This window comes from Tupaia chinensis, unplaced genomic scaffold (assembly GCF_000334495.1).
Source record: "Tupaia chinensis unplaced genomic scaffold, TupChi_1.0 Scaffold000235_1, whole genome shotgun sequence".
Lineage (NCBI taxonomy): Eukaryota > Metazoa > Chordata > Mammalia > Scandentia > Tupaiidae > Tupaia > Tupaia belangeri.
The window spans coordinates 1905297-1914041 of record NW_006159713.1 but is presented as its reverse complement, the minus strand read 5'-3'; the positions used below and the strand labels follow the sequence as shown (position 1 = coordinate 1914041).

General features: G+C 41.7%; 1 long non-coding RNA gene across 1 annotated transcript in view; it reads right to left on the bottom strand.

The window, feature by feature from the left end:
- The window catches only part of LOC102478407 (uncharacterized), a 21307-nt gene extending 14916 nt beyond the window's left edge, over positions 1–6391 (bottom strand). The window contains exon 1 of the long non-coding RNA XR_334553.2: positions 6329–6391. This is a non-coding gene — a long non-coding RNA (uncharacterized LOC102478407). The remainder of the gene's footprint in view (positions 1–6328) is intronic.
- Positions 6392–8745: the final 2354 nt, after the last annotated feature.

Below are 8745 nucleotides of genomic sequence, written 5' to 3'. Positions count from 1 at the left end.
TGTTTTGTTGTTAAGAAAAGCTCACTTTGACAGACATACCATCTTTCTCCTCGGGAACAAGGGTAGCAACCCATCGTAAATGGCAGAATCTGAAGGAAGCAGTGATGCTCTTGATTGTGATGGTAATTTTCATTTTCCCCCTCAACCTAGCTGCTTCTTTTTCAAAGAATTATTTATCTAATTTTATTTATTTATTTATTATTAATTCACTAGAGAAAGAGAGACATAAAGAGAAAATGAGAAAGCAGGCTGCTGGGTCTGGAACTCAAACTGCAGTTGGCCATGTAGGAGTCCAGCACCTTAAACACTACACCACTTGCTGGCCCCTCAACCTAGCTTCTTTTGAAGATTTGGCTTCTATACCTAGACTCATTTTTGTAACTATATCAATATCCTTCTTGATGACCCAGCTTGGACCCAGTGGATAACAATCTGCTGTTGTATTACTGCTCTTTTTGTGATTTTATTTCAATAAAGAGTAAAGCTTGGGACCAACAGGTAGCATAATGACTACATCACTGGACTCCCATGTAGTCAACCATGGTTTGAGTCCCAGGCGCGCGTGCTTGCGTGCCCAAGATCCCGAGAGGAGAATGGAGGAGAAGGGATTGTGGCATGGTCATCCCCCCTGGGGGATGATTTCTCACTTTCTGTCTCTCTCTGTCTGTCTGGCGAGCGCACACGCCCTATAGCAAAAACCTCTCAAAAAAAAAAAACATAAAAAAACAATAAGGGTTCATAGTTGTGACTCTACCCCATTTCAGGACTGAGATCTTAACTTTCTGGGTGGGGAGCCCCTGTTGAACACAAATGAAACTGAATTAGTGGCCAGAGGACCTAACAGCAGAGAGAACTGCTCTGAAGAAAGTGGTTGCTCTGCTGTCTGCTTCTAGACTGTGTGCATAGCTAATAGCATGGAGCCATTACTGGGTGTGAGACACAACCAAAGACTTCACATTTGTTATCTCATTTAAACCTCACAGCTACTCTATGAAGCAGGTATGGTTTTCAGTCCCCACTTTGCAATGAAGACACTGAGGCACAGAGACTCAGGATTATTGAATGTGTAATTGGCAGAGTAATGACTTGCTCTCAGTATGACTAGTTCTATACTCTAATCATTACTGAATTGTTTAAAAACTCGGACCGTAACTGGGGTGCGAGCAGGTGCGTGAAAGGAATTACAGACCTCTTTGCAACCTTCCATGGCAAAAGAGAGCCAGGCAGACTTCGGTCACTGCTCTGGGCTCATTCAGATACATATTTAAAAAAAAATTAGTGAACAGTTGATTTAAAAATTATTGTATATTGTATAATCTTCAGGATCTGATATAAATGGAAAATCATAAACCAGTATGTGTAATACGAGTTGAATATTCTTTACTCAAAATGCTTTGGATCAGAAGAGTTTTAGATTCAGAAAGTTTTTGTATTTTTGAATGTTTGCATATACATAATGAGATATCTCGAAGAGGGGGACCCAAGTCTAATTACAAATTTTATTTATGTTCTATATATGCCATATACACATAGAATGAAGACAGTTTTTTTTTAAGGTTTTTGCCATACAGTGTGCATTCACTGGACAGAGACATAGAGAGAGGAAAAGTGAGAAATCACCTCCCAGGGAGGATGGCCATGCCATAATCCCTTATCCTCCATTCTCCTCCTCAGACTTTGGGCACACCACACACGCTCCTGGTTTGAGTTTCAAGCTGCTAGATCCGGGACTTAAACCGCAGTTGGCCATGTAGGAATCCAGCACCCTAACCACTACGCCACCTGCTGGCCCCTGAAAATAATGTTATACAATATTTTCTATCACATCATTTTTTTTTTGAGAGGTTTTCGCTATAGGTCGCATGCACTCTCCAGACAGACAGAGAGAGACATAGAGACAGAAAGCAAGAAATCACCCTCTAGAAGGGATGGTCACGCCGCAATCCCTTCTCCTCCATTCTCCTCTCGGGATCTTGGGCACACACGCACACGCGCCCGGCGTGAGTTTTAAGCCACCGGGTCCGGGACATGAACCACGGTCGACTACGTGGGAGTCCAGCGACATAGCCATTACGCTAACTGCTGGTTCCCTCTATCACATCATTTTACTGTGACCCATCACATGAGGTCAATAATACTTGTGGCACCACGCTCATGCTGGAAATTTTGGATTTTGGAGTATTTCAGATTTTGGATTATTTTGGAGTAGGGATGTTCAACCAGTATAATCAAAGTTATGTGAAAATAGGACAGCTACATGTACCTATGCATAAATATGAAGAAAATGCAGAAATATTTCTGAGAAGATGCCCCCCCAAATATCTGTACCTTTGGGGACACAAGATGGTAAAAATAGTGAAGAGAGAATGTTCCACTCTGGGGATTTACGAATTGTTCTGCCTCCTTTACAATAAGAATGGATTCATGTATTACCTATTTACGTTATTTTTTAAAAAACATATCTGTATTAAAACAATAGTAACAAGTGTAGGCTAGATACAGAATAACTGAGATTTGGAAAACGGTTCCGTATCTCCTCAAAATTTAACATGGAGGGACCAGACGGTGGCACACACATAAGAGGGTTCCGGGTTTGTGTCTGAAGTCTCCCTAAACACACTAGCACACAGGGGTGTGTCTTGGCGTGAGGGAACCTGCTGGGTGCCTGTTTTTCTCTCTCTTTTTCTCACTCTCTCTCTGCCTCCCTCACTCGTGGAAGAAAGAAATACACTTAAAAAGTTAAACATAGGGAACCAGCATTTAGTGTAATGGCTATGTCACTGGACTCTCACGTAGTGGGCCACGGTTCGCGTCCCGGACCTGGTGGCTTAAAACTCACGCTGGGCGCGTGTGTGTGTCCAAGATCCCAAGAGAGGAGAATGGAGGAGAAGGGATTGCGGCATGACCATCCCCTCTGGGGGGTGATTTCTCACTTTCTGTCTCTCTCTTATGGCGAGCGCACACGCCCTATAGTGAAAACCTCTCCCACCCCCAAAAAAAAAGAAAAGAAAAAAAAAGTTAAACATAAATTGAGTTACCACAGGACTCATTAATTCCACTGAAAAATTCTTATACACAAATGTTCATAGCAGCATTATTCATGATAGCTAGAAAGTGAAAATAATCCAATGCCCCTCACGAAACCCAGCCACAAAAGACTATATAGTATGTAATTCCATTTATATGAAACGTCTAGAGCCACACACCTACAGAAACAGGAAGTAGTGCTTGTCTAGGGCTGGGTTGAAGGGAGTGGAGATGAGAACTGCGTGCTCATAAGTACCACACTTCTTTATAGGATAATGAAATGTTCTAAAATCAACATCGCCATGTACTAAAAGCTAAAGTGTCCTTTAAATAGATGAATTTTATGATACATGAAATATATCTTAGTAAAGCCATATGTTAAAAATCTGTATGAATGGAGAGCAGGTGTCATGATGATGAAGGTGCTGGACTTCCATATGGCCAACCTCTTGAGTCCTGGACCCGGCAGCTTGAAAATTGTGCCTGGCAAGTGTGAGTGAATGTGTGCCCAAAATCCCAAGAGGAGAATGGAGAAGAAAGGATTATGGCATGGGCATCCTAAATGGGGGGGGGAGGGATTTCTCGCTTTCCTTTTCTCTGTCTCTCTCTAGTGAATTCATGCACTCTATGGGAAAAAAAAAATCTGAGTTTCAAAAGTGCATGGAAAATGGAATTAAAGTACAAGTTTCTAAGATTCATTTTCTGTGGATGTTTTGAAGACTCCTTGTACAACCTACTTATTCTTCAAAAATCCATGGAGAATGCATATTATAACAAAAACTATGCCTGATTTTCATTTTTTGGCACGATAATAAGCTTGCACATTAATTCCATTTTTTCCACAGGTTTTTTGAAGTCCCATCTTATAGCTATATATATATATACACCCTTATAAAAATCATTGTGAGCACACCATGCATACTATCATGACTCTTGCCTTTTTTAAAAGAGAACGATTTCTTGGAGATCTTTCCATGTCAACACTATGGATCTAGCTTGTCTCTTTAATGGCAAAATAATATTCCATATTGTTTTGGCTTATTCTTCTCTTGCTGTTTTTCTCCTGTGTTTTGCTTTTACTGATGCTATTACCTCCAATGCCGAGGATGGCCATGGAATGATTTCTTAGACATCTCCATATCAGATATAAACGACTTGAGAGGCCTATTAAGTCATGCCTTTCTTGGACTTTTGCTTAGCTTTTATCTAAATAGATAATTTATACCCATGCTACATGATTCAAAAGCACGATAAATTTACAGAGAACAGTAAGTAGCCCCCGGCCAATCAGTACAGTACTCATCCCTGAGCCCAACCATTTCTAGCAGGTTATGGTCTCATCATGAACCCTCATAAAAATAGCATTCTTTTTTATTTTTTTAAAGAAAGAATTACCCTTAATTTTGTTTATTATTATTGTTTTTCAATGTTCTATAGGACATATGTGCTCACGAGAGAGAGAGAGCGAGCAAGTGAGCAGACAGGTCCAGGACGTGGTTGTGTTTGGCCTTGTGGGAGTCCAAGACCTCAACCTGTTCACACCACCTGCTGGCCCCCAAAACAGCATCCTTAAATGGGTAGGCTTAAGTGGGCTCTTCAAGATACCAGTGCAAATGGGTACCTCAGTTTTTAGAGTCAAGGTAGAACATTTCCTCTTAGTAAGCATCAAATAGTTTTGTTGTTGTTGTTTTTGGAGAGGTTTTTGTTATAGAGCGCATGCACTCGCCAGAAAGACAGAGAGAAACGGAGAGACAGAAAGCAAGAAATCACCCCAAGGGGCGATGGCCACACCGCAATCCCTTCTCCTCCATTCTCCTCTTGGGATCTTGGGCACGCATGCACACGCGCCCAGCGTGAGTTTAAGCTGCCAGGTCCAGGACTCAAACCACGGTTGACCACATGGGAGTCCAGCGACATAGCCATTACACCATCTGCTGGTCCCAACATCAACTAGTTTTAAAAAGTGAAATAATCAAACAATGGAAGCAAATTACTTTTTAGAACTCTATAACAAATTCTACATTTGGAGAAATAATACTGGTTAAGAAAGATTTAACCACTCACACACACACACACACACACAGCCTGGTAAGACACAAAGCTGCTGAAATTCTGAGTCAGACAGGCTAGCTTTCAATCTCAACTTCACTATTCATAAGTCATGAATTTAAGTTATGAGATCTCTCTGAACCAGAGCTTTCTAACCTGTAAACTGAGGAAAATATTGCCTATCTTACAAATTTATGGGCAGCAGGTAGAGGTAAAAAAGTGAAGTGACACAGGACCAGCAGGTGGCATAGTGATTAAAAAGCTAGACTCCCATGTGGTGGATTGTAGTTTGAGTTCCAGCCTGGCAGCTTGAAACTCATGCCAGGCACGTGTGTGTATGCCCAAAATTCTTAGAGGAGAATGGAGGAGAAGGGATTGTGGTGTGGTCACCCCCCGGGGGCGATTTCTCACATTCTCTCTCACTGTCTCTCTGGCGAGCACACACACCCTATAGCAAAAAGTCTCTTAAAATTAAAAAAAATAAATAAACAAGAAAAAAAAAAGAAGCAACACAGACACTCATCTTGGGAGCAAAGTTTAAGGAGGTACCAAAAAACTCAATGAGCAAAATAAATGCTATTCACAGTTTAATACACTATTTCAAACAATCAAATTAATACCCTAGGTGGACCAGCTGTTGGTCTTCATAAACACAGTTTGATTGGAATCAGGATGATTTATACAGAGCCTCTTATGTGGCACCTGCCACTTGGAAATAGGTGTCTTTCAGATGAACCACTGAGCTCTGGTTGAAGGGTGTGTGTTGAGTCCTTGGTTCCCATCAAACGTCATTTAAAACAATATTCTCTGGTGACTCTCACATCCATCCCCCAACTCTCCTGACCATGGATCACAAAGGAAATGGGGCTCTGTCCTCAAGCCATTCATCAGAGTGGCAGATTCAAATGATGTAACAGGAAGTTTTCTGTTCCTATTGTAATATAAGTGAATCACCAGTTCTCTATTGATAATTCATTATGTGTTGTTACCCTTGCGCTGCCTCTCTGAAATGCTTTTTGCCATAATGATTTTATACCCCACTTCTATAATGGCCTCCTGACAGTGTCGATCAGTTCCCGTTTCGTGTACAATAATATTATTCTGCCATCCGTCTTGGGAGAATGCTTAAAAGCTTTCTCTCATTTTCTCCATTTAACTCATGTATTATCTGAGTTTTTACATTAAATGGCCATTCTTAATATCCCATGACATGTCACCTCTTTTCTAGAGAGGACACGGATACAGTACTTACCCGATTCCAGAATCTATACTAATCGAATCATGCTTTCCCACTTCGGCCGAGAGCAGTTCGTTCGGTGCAACGGCATTTAATCTGGAGAGAGAACTTATGAGAGAGAACAAAAACAATTTAGGCTGCAGTTGGTTAAATGCGGACGCAACTGATGCAATTTGTTTTATAAAAAGGAATTAGCAGATATTGAAGTCAAGTTGTGGAACGAAGGTCAAAAATGCTCAGATTGATGGCCCGCGTACAACCGACAACAATGCTTTTTTGAAAAGCCTACCCTGGGCAAATTGTGGATAAACATTTGGGTTTTGATACTACAGAAGAAAGGCTACAGCTAAGGCTTTAAATCTACACTATGATCTAGTAATTTAAAAACACTGAAATCCATCCCTGAAATCCTGATACTTCACCCAAGCCTTGCACCGAGATGTTTAATCTGTGCTTCTCAGCACTGCCTTGAGCAATAAGCTAGAAAGCCTATTTAAGCACCTATTTTAAGGGAGAAAGAATGTCTGATCCTTGACCCACCTTCCCTGCAGATTTCAAGCACAAAAGGAAAAAGTTGAAGCCCAAATTTCTTGAAGGCAGAAAGGGACAAAACTGACTTTTGCCTTGAGGCCCCCGGGCCGAGAACATTTTGATTTTAAGAGTTAGGGACTCTCAAACCTGCAGGCTGATTTCTTTCTTCTGCTGATAGAAAGTTCCATCTCACTAATGGATTGGGGGCAGGACATGCATGGGATGTGTTTGGAGGCCAGTAATGGAGAAGATGCTCATTTCAATCTGAGAGTGGCTGGGGTTTGCGAAGAGGGTGATGGGCAAAGGCAGAGGACAATGAATCATCCATCCTACTGACGTGGGCATCAGCCCTGGAAGAAATGGATGAACTTAATTGACCTACTCAGAATCTAAACTGTGGTGACCCAAGTAACAGGGAATAGACATTCCCCTAAGCTTCGGAACCAAATAGATAGGTTTGAATTCTCTCTCTGCCACAAGCTAGCTGTGTGGTTTTGGGCTAGTCACTTAACCTCTCTGAACTTCAGTTACCTCATCTTTATTATAAGGATAACAATATCTACCTTGTAGGTGTTCATTGAAGATAACACATACATGGAAGAACTTCAAAATGTTTGTGGGGGACCAGCAGTTAGCGTAATGGCTATGTTGCTGGACTCCCATGTAGTCAACCGTGGTTCGCGTCCCGGACCCGGTGGCTTAAAACTCACGCCGGGCGCGTGTGCGTGCGTGCCCAAGATCCCAAGAGGAGAATGGAGGAGAAGGGATTGCGGTGTGGCCATTCCCCCTAGGGGGTGATTTCTCGCTTTCTGTCTCTCTGTCCTCTCCGTCTGTCTGGCGAGCGCATGCACCCTATAGCAAAAACCTCTCCAAAAAAAAAAAAATTGTGGAAAAATGGAATTAAATAATAAGTTTATTTTGAAATCCGTGCATGTATTTTTCATAACACACACTTGCCACAAACTTCGTGAGGACCCCTCTTAATAGATATAATGTAGTACGCATAGCGTCTGGCACATTCTATGTGGCCAATATAACAGAGATACCCTTGTATGGCCAGTTATAACTTGATGGATTGCCATAGCCCAAATTTCAAACAGCTAATTGGATTGTAAATTGACTTGTTTATTCCATTTAAAAACAACAGACATGTACACTGAGAAATTAAAATGATGAGAAGACTTCATATAACAGAATTTGTTTTGCACTTTAAAAATTAATCTTCAAAACTTCTTTTTGCCATTTGGGTTGCCAGGGTATCACTGGCAAAGACCCCGATAGAGAGAGGCTTTGCCATCCTCTTTATCCAAAGGTATTTATTTTATTTTATGCTTGCATTCTGGCTCATGGAACCTCTAAGCTGGCATCATGTTGGATGATAAATTCATTTGTTTGGGCAACTTCAGAAGGGAAATTTGCCCAGAAAACTGGCTGGAGTTGGCTTTGGAAAAAAACAAATTAAGTCTCTAGCAGACCGGGGTCCCTTCCAAACGAGTTCCCAGTGGGCAGGAAGTGTACGGTTCTGTATAGTGTGCAATCGACGCACAGAGCCCCCAAACCGTGTTAAACAAAGAAGACCAAGCCATTGGCAGTTGTATCGATTGGCAGATATCAGATTGCATTCCTTTGTCTACTGCCCAGCTTATTTTCAAACTCCGGTCCAACCTTTGTGGAGGAACATGCTTAAATGCTGACAAATTTCTCCCTCCGTAAGAAATTGCTCTTGCAATTTGTCTTTTTAGCTGAGCTTCTGTGGGCCTGTGTAGCATTAAAAAAAAAAAAATGTTGTCCTTGTCACCTGCCATTTTTCCAGCCAGCCTGACACCCCCGGGCTTCCCAACAGCTCTCTCCAGCAGGAGCTGTCTCCGAGCTCTTAACACCACCAAATAATTGAGGTTGTC